Source organism: Physeter macrocephalus, chromosome 20 (assembly GCF_002837175.3).
Source record: "Physeter macrocephalus isolate SW-GA chromosome 20, ASM283717v5, whole genome shotgun sequence".
NCBI classification, from domain to species: Eukaryota; Metazoa; Chordata; class Mammalia; order Artiodactyla; family Physeteridae; genus Physeter; species Physeter macrocephalus.
The window spans coordinates 72,832,722-72,844,071 of record NC_041233.1 but is presented as its reverse complement, the minus strand read 5'-3'; the positions used below and the strand labels follow the sequence as shown (position 1 = coordinate 72,844,071).

Genomic DNA, 11,350 nt, shown 5'->3' with positions numbered 1-11,350 from the left:
GCTCCGGAGGCGCAGGCTCAGCGGCCATGGCTCACGGGCCCAGCCGCTCCGCGGCATGTGGGATCCTCCCAGACCGGGGCACGAACCCGTGTCCCCTGTATCGGCAGGCGGATTCTCAACCACGTCGCCACCAGGGAAGCCCAGAGCAGTCTTTATGTTTGTTTGTTGTTTTTTTAAATTTTCTTGGCCGCACTGGCAGCACATGGGATCTTAGCTGCCCAGCCAGGGATCGAACCTGAGCCCCTTGCATTCGAAGCTCGGCGTCTTAACCACTGGCCCGCCAGAGACGTCCTGAGAAATTCTTTGTATTTGTCATTTATCTCTTATCTGCTTCTGAAGCAGCAGATGGGAAAACGGAATTAGCAAAGTCAGCTTTCAAACAACCTTTGTGTTAATTAAGTAGAAATAATTAGATCATTTAAAAACAAAATCCAACGCAGCATATTTCTGATTTTTGGATGTCCTGTTTTTCCGTGCAAAGAAGCGATTTTATAATACTATAGAGGAAGTCCCAACGTAGCTTCCTTCCATCTCTGGGCAGACCCCATGTGTGGGCGTCAGCAGTTGGTCCTGATGTCTGAGGACCTGCCTCAATTAGTGCAGCCCCATCAATGAGCTAGACTCCCTTGGTGACTTTCGTTGCATAGAGGGGGCATGATTTCGAGGTTGGAATAAGTCAAGTGGCCTAGGCTTGAATCCTAGCTCTTCTACCAATTAAGATGTGACCTAATTTATTTAATTTCCCCGAACCTCTGTGTTTTCATCTGTAAAACAGGGATAATAATAGGGTTGTTGACATTTAAATCCTTGACAAATGGCACATGATAAATGCTAAGTGTTGCCCTTGTCATCTTGGTCACCATCCTCCTCATCATCTCAGGACATGGAATAGAGTAGGGGATGGATGGGGTGTACCGTCTCGTTAGTCCCTAGAGAATGCTGTCCTGGCTCTGTCTCCAGGCCTGGATGAAGGTGGGGTTCATCGGTCGTCTCCAGACGCCTGGGCCCCAGCTGGCTTCACTTCTGGGTGATTTGGGAGTGGATGGGAGAGGGGGAGTCCTCACCTGGCAGCTGAGTCCCTGTGGGCCTGGAGGCCCCCTCCAGAGGGGGAGGATGTTCTGGCCCCTCCTCAGGGTAGAGCTGGGGCCTTGGTCACAGGCGGATCATAACTGTACCTCATTCCACACTCTTTCGGGCAAGTTTCTGTGTGTTCTTTAATGGAAATGGTAGAAATGAGCCGGCATCATTTCTAAACAAAGAGGGACTTTTCACAGGAAGCTTGCAGACCTGACACCTTCTTGCTTGCTGTGGCGCGTGGCCTCTTCACTGACAATTGGTGTGTGACTTGCTTGAGAACAATAGACAATAGTTGTGGCCTGCTTCCTGTGAGAAGCGAAGAATGGGCCCAGGTGGGGGTCCGGAGGAAGGGATTTCCTGAGAGCATCCTGTAGCCCCTTAACATGTTGGCCCTGTAATGAGAGCCGTCAGGGCTGACGTTATTGAGGGTGCCCGTAGGCGGGCCCTGTTCTGAGACCTCACACACTTGAATGAATGATCCAGAGGAGGTGACCAGGACCGACGGAGGTGCCGAATGCTGTTGTCCAGGCCTCTTCCCTGGAACCATCTTGGAAGGGGCTCGCCAGCTTCATGCCAGGGATGTTGAGCTTCGGGAGAGAGGGGGCTTGGTCTGCCCTGCCCCACCCGCCCTGCCAGTGGCCCCTCGCACCAATTTCCTTTTCTGGTCTGCTTCTGCCGTTTGGCCTCCTGTTAGTTTCCTTCAGTGTGTGCCGGTCCGATGCCTGGAGCCTCTTCCCTCTTCTCCCTGCTCTTCACCTGTTCGCTTCTTCACTGACCTTCAGGGTTTGGCGTAAACCTCACCTTCTCAGGGAGGCCTTCGCTTGCCGTCCTGAGTAGCCGGGCTCCTTTGCGGACCACGCCATCCACGTTGTTCTCAACCACAGCCCCCCGTTCGTTTCTTCCTTTCCCAGTGCTTACCACAATTTGTAATTGTGCATTGGTTGGTTTTCTTTGTGTGTTGTCCCCTCCCCGACTGGACCGTGAGCTTCTTGGTGCAGGTCTGGCTTATGCTGCCCACAGTGGAATCAAGTGAGCCCGCAGCACGAGCAGACCTTCTCAGAGACCTTCAAACGCTGGGTGAAGGCACGGCTTAGTGTGTGTGTGCTGGGGGATATCGAGATTTTCAGAGGTTTCTTCTGAGACGTGTGAAGGAGAGAGTTAAGTACAGTTTTTGTAAGTAAGACAATAGGCATTTTCTCTCCCGCAGCACCAACTGCAGAGTACCTGGCATACTCGTTCAAAGGAAAAAAAAATCACTTAGTTCTTAAGAAGGCTCTGGAAATTTCATCTGCGTTTGGGCGAATTGGCACGCAAGGCCTCTGGAGCGATACAAATGTGGAATTTGAACTCTACCCTGCCTCAGAGAACAAGGCTGGAGCGACAGGACGAAATGCAGTTAAATGGCATGCGTTATTATTAGTTGTAATCTTATCTTTGTTAATAATAATAACAGGACCCGCCTAGAAGTTGCAGACAGGCGCTTTCCTAAGCTCACCGTCAGACAGAACTGTGGACTCTTGGGGAGGCGGTGGCTCCGCTGACACCGCTGGGAGGGATGGCGATTTCAGCCGGAAGCTCCACCCTGGTCACACGTGTTCTGCCACATCCTCCACGCCCTCTGGGGCTCTGGTCATTCGGGGAGAGGCGCCGTGGAGGCCCGTGGCCTCTCAGACACTGGCCTTGCCTCTTCGAGGCTTTTCTACTCCACCTCCCACCACCCCGAGCTGCTGGCACAAGTTAGGGGGTCTGCAGGTTTGGGACGTGCAAGGCAGTTTCTCTCTGCAGAGATTCTGCTGTGGCCTTTCCCTTCTATTGTTTGCTGCCCCAGTGACTTGCTGAAACCATGTGTTTCCTACAGATTTTGTTTGCCTGCGTTGACTTCTTTGTTTTGCTCTAGTAAACAGCCATTTAGCATATACAGATCTCTGCATTTGACAAAGAGAAATCTGGAGCCCTGGACCGGTGGCTGCACTGAGTCACTGACTCTTTGAGTCTGAAGACCTTGGCTGGTCCAGAACTCGTAAATGACTCATACTGTCAGCGCTGGCCCGTGTGCGGAGGTTCAGTTGCTGGCTGCGGTGGTGGAGGGCAGTATCGGGCCTCTGACTAGTCAGGAGGAAACCTATGCTTGAGAACTAGGTTAGTCAGGGTTGAGTCCCAGCTCCAGCACTTTTAGCAGCTGTGTGACTTTGGGGAAGTTGCTTACCTGATCTGTGTGTTTCCTCATCTGTAAAAATAGTACCTACCTTGGTGGGAGGCTTAAAGGAGTTAATATTTGGAAACCATCTGGTGCAGGGCCTGGGGCTCATACATGCTAGCTGCTCTTGTTATTTGTCTGTTGGGCCCCGTTATCGGACTTTCCCCAGAAATCCTGTTGGGAAAGGCTTTCCGGCAGACCCACTTCACTTAGAAGTGGAATCGAGGCGTTTATCACTGTAGGTTGATGTGATCTCCTGGATGTGGTGGCGATGGTCTGTTCATCAGAGATGGTTCAGAATGTTCTGAACTTCTACCTTGTACAGCATGCACAGATGCTGAATGGGAACAGCCCTGGGTTTGCACCCCTGTGACTGCTCTTACTGCCGTGTGACCTTGGATGTGCTGCTTATCTTCTCTGAGCATTTCTCACCTGTGAAACCGAGCCTGTGAGATCCCTCTTTCACAGGGTGGCCGTGAGCTTGAACTGCGCCTATGTTTGTAAGGTGCTTAGGTGGCACAGAGCCAGCACACGGTGGGTTGGGGGTTTGCCCTGACCGATGAGCTTCATCTGAAAAGGCCAGTGTTCGGTAGCCTTAGAAAGGGCATTGGAAATACAAGAGAATCTTGAAGAAAGTGGGGTGGTGGGGAGCGGGGAGCAGAGGAGGTGATCACAGCCCTTAAACTTCTCAAGGCTCTACCCCATCAGATTGTCTAGGTCAGTTGTGGCCCAGCTCATAGAACTGGAGTGATGGGAGGCAAGACCATTGCGGAGGGACCTGAGCCGCCCCAGAGAGAGTGGATTCCTGTTCCCAGAGGGCTTCAGGCAGAGGCTGGATGGTGCCCGGGAGGGACAGGGATGTGGTGCTCCATCTTGATAGCCTTCAAAGTCCTTTCCACCCTGGATATTCTAGGGTTCTTGCACAGAACCAGAGATAATGCTCCACTTCAATACCACGCACGTGTCATTCCCCCACCTCAGAATATGAGGGCAACTAATGGATTAATGGGGCACCTTTAACCAGTTTTAAAGGCCCAGTCAGAGAGGAGATTACACTAGGTCATGGGTAGACTGTGGATTTCCAGAAGGGGGCCTTGGCAGCTCCACTCCAAGCTCAAGGGAAGTGATTTTGAGATGCATCCACTGGCACCTGTTCTGAGGCCAGTAGTGTTGGAGGCCGTGCTGGACACCACTGGCATGAAGGGGACTTTGATGTGGTCTCTCCCAGATGGAGCTCCATTGTGGGGTTCCACTGTCTGCCTTGGTACAGCAGGTTGTAAAGATCAGGAGTGGGTGACTTCAAGAGTGTACGGACTCCACGTGACCATTTAAAAAAAGATTTTCAGTGTATTTATCCATGAGCAATCCATGGTGGTCATTACTGGGTGTCGGGGGTAGGGTGCCAGCCTCAACACCCTGGCCCCAGGCGCTCTCAAGCCCGTCCAGGGTGCCCTAGGCATTGGTACCTCAGACCACAGGTGCAGGTGGACCACCGCTCTGACCCACAGGGCAGGACTTATTTCCCCAGGCTTTGTTCACATTGGCCACCGACTTTTTGACTGTGGTTTTGGGGTTTGTTTGATGGTGGGAAAGTGGCTGAGCCATATACTTAATCTTTTTTAAAGATTTTATTTTTTTTAGAACAGTTTTACCTTCACAACAAAATTAAAAGGAAACTACAGAGAACTCCCATATACCCCCTGCCCCCAAATATGCACAGCCTCCTCCTTTATCAGCATCCCCCACCAAAGTGGTACCTTTGGTACAATTGATGAACCTACGTGACACCTCATATTTATACAAAGTCCGTAGTTTACATTAGGGTTCACTTTTGGTGGTGTGCATTCTGTGGCTTTAGACAAAGGTATCCACCATGATAATATCATATAGAATAGTTTCATTGCCCTAAAACTCCTCCATGGTCTGCCTGTTCATCTCTCCCTACCCCAAACCCTTGGCAACCACTGACCTTTTTACTGTCTCAGTAGATTTTCTTTTTCTAGAATGTCATATGGTTGGAATCATACGGTATGTAGCCTTGTCAGGTTGGCCTTTTTCACTTAGTAATATACATTTAAGTTTCCTCCAAGTCTTTGCATGGCTTGATAGCTCATTTCTTTTCAGCACTAATATTCCATTGTCTGAATGTACACCACAGTTCATATATCCATTCACCTTATGAAGGACGTCTTGGTTGCATCCAAGTTTTGGCAATTATGAATAAAGCTGCTATAAATATCTGTGTGCAGGTTTCTGTGTGGACAAAACTCTTCACCTCCTTTGGGTCCATACCAAGGAGTGCAACTAGCTAGATCATACTGTAAGAGTATGTTTAGTTTTATAAGAAACTGCCAAACTGTCTTGCAAAGTGGCTGTACCATTTTGCATTCCCACCAGCAGTGGATGAGAATTCCCGTTGCTCTACTTCCTCATCAGCATGTGCTGTTGGCAGTGTTCCAGGTTACGGCCATTCTAATAGGTATGTCGAGTATCTCGTTGCTTTAATCTGCATTTTCCCAATGACCTAGCATCGGGAACCTATTTTCATTGGCTTATTTGCCATCTGTATACCTTCTTTGACAAGGCAGCTGTTAGGGTTTTTGGCCTATTTTCTAATCAGGTAGTTTGTTTTCTTACTGTTGAGTTTTAAGAGTTCTTTGTATAATTTTACTTAATTTTTAATTTTTATTTTGGCCTCGCAACATGTGGGATCCCAGTTCCTCGACTAGGTATTGAACCCGCGCCCCCAGCAGTGAAAGCGCAGAGTCTTAACCACTGGACCTCCAAGGAATTCCCAAGAGTTCTTGGTATATTTTAGATAACAGTCCTTCATCAGATGTGTCTTTTGCATATATTTTCTCCCAGTCCATGGCTTGTCTTCTCATTCTCTTGACATTGTCTTTCGCAGAGCAGAAGTTTTTAATTCTCATGAAGTCCAGCTTATCTATTCTTTCTTTCTTGGATCAAGTCTTTGCTATTGTATCTAAAGTGTCATTGACAAACCTGAAGTCATCTAGATTTTCTCCTATGTTATCTTCTAACGCCTAGGACTTTTCAGTGGTGTCACTGTCATCTCTTGTTGAGATTTTTGGGTAGCCTTCCCTTGATCCTATGTGTTCTCTTTTTCTTTAGCTAGTTAGAGCTGGGCTTATGTCATGAATGAAAGAGCCCTGAGGTGCTTGGTTTATGGCAAAGCTTGGCCGGCCTTTGGCATGTGATCGGGGTTGGGTTCCAGCCCAGCCATCCCGTTGAGGAGCTGAGAAGCAGACTCACTGGCCGGCACGAGATTATAACACTGACCCAGGGAGGCCAGGGGTTCCCCTGGGGCACAGGAGCACACGCTACACTTATCTTTGAGATGTCTGACCCTGACAAGGCTGGAAGAGATGAGGCAGCGAGTGGTGAAAGTTCTGGTTGGGGCCACACACGATGTGGAAGGGAAAGCAGGAGAGCAGGAGATGTTCGGAGAGATCCCAGGGGTAACATTCATTTTGCGGCTTCCTCACGCACTTACCCACCATGCTGACTTCAGAAGGTGATCAGCCCATTGATTCCACGTGTCATCCTGGTGTTGTAAGTGGTGTCTGGTTGGTCGGAAACCTGGGAGACTCAGCACAGGTCTCTTTATGTGGCTGTTTTTGGTGGTTCTGTTTCCTTTGGTGTCTCCTAAAGCAAGGCTGGGTGTGTTCCTCTCCAGCCCACTGTCTGCATCTGGAGACAGGGGGTTGCATCTTTGCCTGTTGAAGGAAAGTTATAGTTTAGGTTTCTCCATCCCCTTGGCTGATTGTCTCTCGCGTCCTTTAGCAGAGCTGGTGCCCTCTGGGTGGGCTCTGAGGCCCGGGCTGCAGCCCCAAGAACGCCGTCAGAGGGGAATCAGCACGCCAGGGTTCCTGCCTCGGATCCAGCTCCTCACTAGGTGATCATAGGCAAATCTCCTGGCCTCTGTGGGCTTCAGGTTCCTACTGTTACGTGGGAGTTGCTGTGGAGATGCAAAGACCCTTTTAATGTAAAATTTCTCAGAGAGCAATATTGGAAAGTGGTTCAGAACCTGCGATCTGAATTATGGTTTGGCCACATGCTAGCTTCCTAAGGCTCTCAGTTTCCTCACCTGTAAAATGGGCTAATGATGGTCCCTATCTCGCTGCTTTTAGGGAAGATGAAATGAGATAGACACCGGAGTATAGTCACTGGTACATTGGTAAGACTCAGTAGGTGGCAGCTAGTACTTCATATCACCGTCATCACGGGTGTGACCCTCACACAGGGTGGGGAGCAAGTTTCCTGACTCTTGCTGGGGTTACAGCCCAGATAAGCACCCAGAGTGAAGTGAGGAGGGCATACGGTTGATCAGCATCTTTGGTTTCTTTTCTCCAAGCAGTGACCTGGACCAGTTGTGTGACTGTGACCTGCACTTGACCTGTTAGAAACAGATGAGGGCAACCTGAGAGAGCTTCCTTTACACTGGGCAGGATTGGATCTGTGACCACGGATCGTGTTACCACTTCCTGGAGACAGGCAGTCCTTTCAGTTTTATGTAAACTTTCCTGTGATGGAGACTTGATACAGAGGAAGAAAAACATACGGTGAACCCTTTATTTCCTGTGATAAATGATGATCTTTGGAACTGGGGTCAAATCTGAATTCTCCAAGGCAGAATTATTTTTTGCTGCTGTGGTTTTATAGTCACGACATGCTGTGCTTTTGGCTGCTGCTGTTTCTGCCTGATGATCTGATTGAGATGCCAGTAAATTAGATGGGTGCCTTTGGAAGGCATTCAGATATTACTCATTGGAGTAAAAAGGCAACATTTGTTCAGGGAGAGGGCCGAGCATTATAAAAATGGGTATTAGGCACTTAGTGGCAACATCAGACAAGAAAAGAAGAGCTGGGGACCGTCTTGCTGGGCAATATTAAAGATGCAGACAGAGATGCGGTTATCCACGGCTGTCCCACCACCGCAGTGGGTTTTGAGGATTCCCTGCTTGAGGTTTGAAGGACGTATGTGTCTTTCCTCCTCTATTTGCCAGATAAACGTTTCCACATATTTAGCCCCAGAGGTGGGATATGCTGGGCTTTTGCTGGAGAGACATGCAGCTGAGATTCCGCTGTAAAGGATGAGGTTTTGAGTGAAATCAGAGGGCGTTTTTGGTTTTCTTGAAGTCGCCTTTGACATTTTAGCAACACAGCTAGCAGATCAGGGTAGAGGACTCCAATAGGATTTGAGATCCAACAGGATGTGGGAGGAGTCCTAGACCTCAAAGAGGGGAGGGACTTTGGGGAGGATGAAGTGCTCCTTTTACTTATGAGAAAAGGCCCAGAGAGGGTGAGTGGAAGGCCGAACAGCACACAGCTAGTTAGGGCCAAGTTGAGACCTGAACCCACGTCTTAACTTCTAATCTGGGGCTCCTCTTTGGTTGTCCCATGCTTGTTGCAGTTCACAAGTCGTGTACAGTGGTCGATTGTGATGATGCTGTTTGTCACTTCTGTACCAATTTACTTTGGCAGATGAAGTTTATATTTTATGATGTGTTCTTTTTAAAAAAGTGATGTGATCATACTGTGGAAAAATTTCTCCAAGGAACAAAGTCCACCAACCATTAATGTTTCGGCATATTTCTTTCCTGTCTTCATTTGTGCCTGAGCCATGTGAGTGAGGAGAGAAAGAAAAAGAAAGACCCACAAAGTAAATATACAAGCAGAAATAATTGTAATAATGTCAGACTTATCATTTAGCCTGACTTTGAAGTTTATTAGAAATTGAGTTGGAGTCCCCTGACGGCCATATTTCCATCGCTTGTCCTTGTGACTTGGGAAAATTTATGGTTCCTTGGCCAAATCTCTGGATAACATGACCAGGTTTTAGCCTCACCTGGGTGAGTAAATTTTTAACCTAAATGTTCTCAAGTGAAGAATTAGGTGGTGATAGTCCAGAAGGTAGCTTGTTTGGAATCCTCTTGCTAGACACCTGGATCAGTTCAGCCGGACCCACAAGAGAGCTCACAGACGGCCACGCTGGGGCGTAGAGACCACACAGCTGGCTGACTGTGTGCACCTTTCCCTTCCCGGTGGTTCTCCAAGCTAGTTCTGGGGGCCATGAAGGGATTTCTAGATGTCAAAATAGAAATAATAATGTCCACACACTTTCCCTGGAGGGATAATTGATGCTGTTGAGACATGGTCCCTGTATATATCCTGTAAACGGACAGCAGTGGCAAGTGGAAGATGGCAGCCTGGGGTCCCTGCTCCGGGGTGTCAGGGAACGCCTGCACCACACTCCCTTTTCTCTTCTCTGTAACACCCCCTCCACGACACGGCCGGCCTTCACTCTCCAGACTGGCACCTAGGAACCTGTATTCTTTTTAAAGCCACTTCGTTGAGGTATAATTGACAGGCAGTACACTATGCGTATTTATAATACGCACAGCATTGGAAAAGTTTGGGCTTATCCCCACACCTGTGAACCCACTGCCGCAAACAAGTTAGTGAGCCTGTCTGTCACCCCTGCCCGTTTCCAGATGCCCCTTTATAATCTCTCCCTCTCATCCCTCCCTGCCTTCCCCCCAACCCCGAGCAACCACTCATCCTGCTTTCTGTCACTATGGATGAGTTGACATTAGATATCTGTAAATGGAATCACATATAATTAGCACTCTTTTTTGTCTGGCTTCTTTCACACAGTGTAAGTATTTTAAGATTCATCCACACTGTTGTATGTAGCAATAGTTCCTTCCTTGTTTATCTACTCACCTGTTTGGGTATTTGGATTGTTTCCAGTTTTTTTTGCTATTACAAATAAAGAGGTTGGAAACATTGTGTGTAAGTCTTTCTATGGACGTATATTTTTCCTTTTCTCTTGGGTCAACGCCTAGAAGTAAACACCTAGCATGGCATGGCTGGATATGGTGGGTATAGGTTTAACCTTTCTGGAAATTAACAAGCTGTCAGTTCCTAGTACCACCGTACTAGGAATCTATATTTTTAAATAAGCCTCCCCAACGATTCTCCCATAGCCTAATGGCCTGTGGTTGGTCCTGAGTGACAGGCCTCGTGAGCCAGTCACCTCCACTTGTTCTCTCATGGCCGGCTTGGACTTGGCATCTCTCTGCAAGCCGCCCCTGGGGAGCAGAGGGGAAGGTCAGACTCTTTCCGTGCATACGTGCCTCCCACCCACCCAAGCCACAGCAGATGCACTGACTTTCTCTAGGGTCGACAAGCCACGTGGCAAGGAACCGCCTTATCCAGTGCCGCAGTGTCCCACCCAGAGGCCTTAAAGAGGTGGACGCTCCCGTGACCCCCTCGTGAATGCCTGGATGCCGCGGGGGTCACTTGTCGGCTGACTCCTGGATTGACGTGAGCCCACTGAAGAGACAGCCTGGAATCTGGCATGACTGAGCAGTGAATCAGAGCTCCTGCCCGCCTCCTCCCTGCCCTCTGCCCATCACCCGGCATTTACGGGCCCCCTTAGGTACCAGGCCGTGAGCTAGGTGCCCATCACAGAAAGATGAACAGGGTAGTTCTGTCCCTGCTAGGCTCCGCATCCAGGAGAAAGGGCAGGAGGGGCAGATTTTGTGATGACAGCAGGCCCGGGAGGGGGCAGGCTCGCTGCTCCTGGGTGGGCAAGGGGCCGGGGCGTGGTTAAGCCAGACTTCACTCCGATGGCGACAGCAAGGGCCTCGTGTCCCTTCACAGCACAGATGACTCTTGAGGGCTCTTGGGGAGTGAGTGGCGATGGCCCGCGGCCCCCTGGCGTTCTGTGGCTAAGGCCGCCTCGAGCCCTGCGGGGTGAGGCGGAGACGAGGTGTTCCAGGCTGCGGGCCAGGGCCCGGGCTCACGCACGTCATAGCTGCTTGGTGCGCAGCACGTGCGCTCGCTGGGGGCACTCACACCATTTTCTGGGGGGCAGTGAAGTGGAAGGGAAGCATGTGACAAATAGAGCAACCTCGGGCGGCTGTGAAGTCCCGGTTCTGGTCCTGGAGAGGCTGTGGTCAGTTTGCACACTCCCTGGGCTGGTGGTGATGGAGGGGCACGAATCCCACCACCTGGCCACACAGGCTGTTTTGATCCCGTGGCCTCCTT

General features: G+C 49.8%; 1 long non-coding RNA gene across 1 annotated transcript in view; it reads left to right on the top strand.

Annotated features, from left to right (window-relative positions):
* The window catches only part of LOC129391677 (uncharacterized), a 60,758-nt gene extending 50,832 nt beyond the window's left edge, over window positions 1-9,926 (top strand). Inside the window, exon 3 of the long non-coding RNA XR_008616315.1 lies at window positions 7,653-9,926. This is a non-coding gene — a long non-coding RNA (uncharacterized lncRNA). The remainder of the gene's footprint in view (window positions 1-7,652) is intronic.
* The last annotated feature ends 1,424 nt before the right edge of the window (window positions 9,927-11,350 follow it).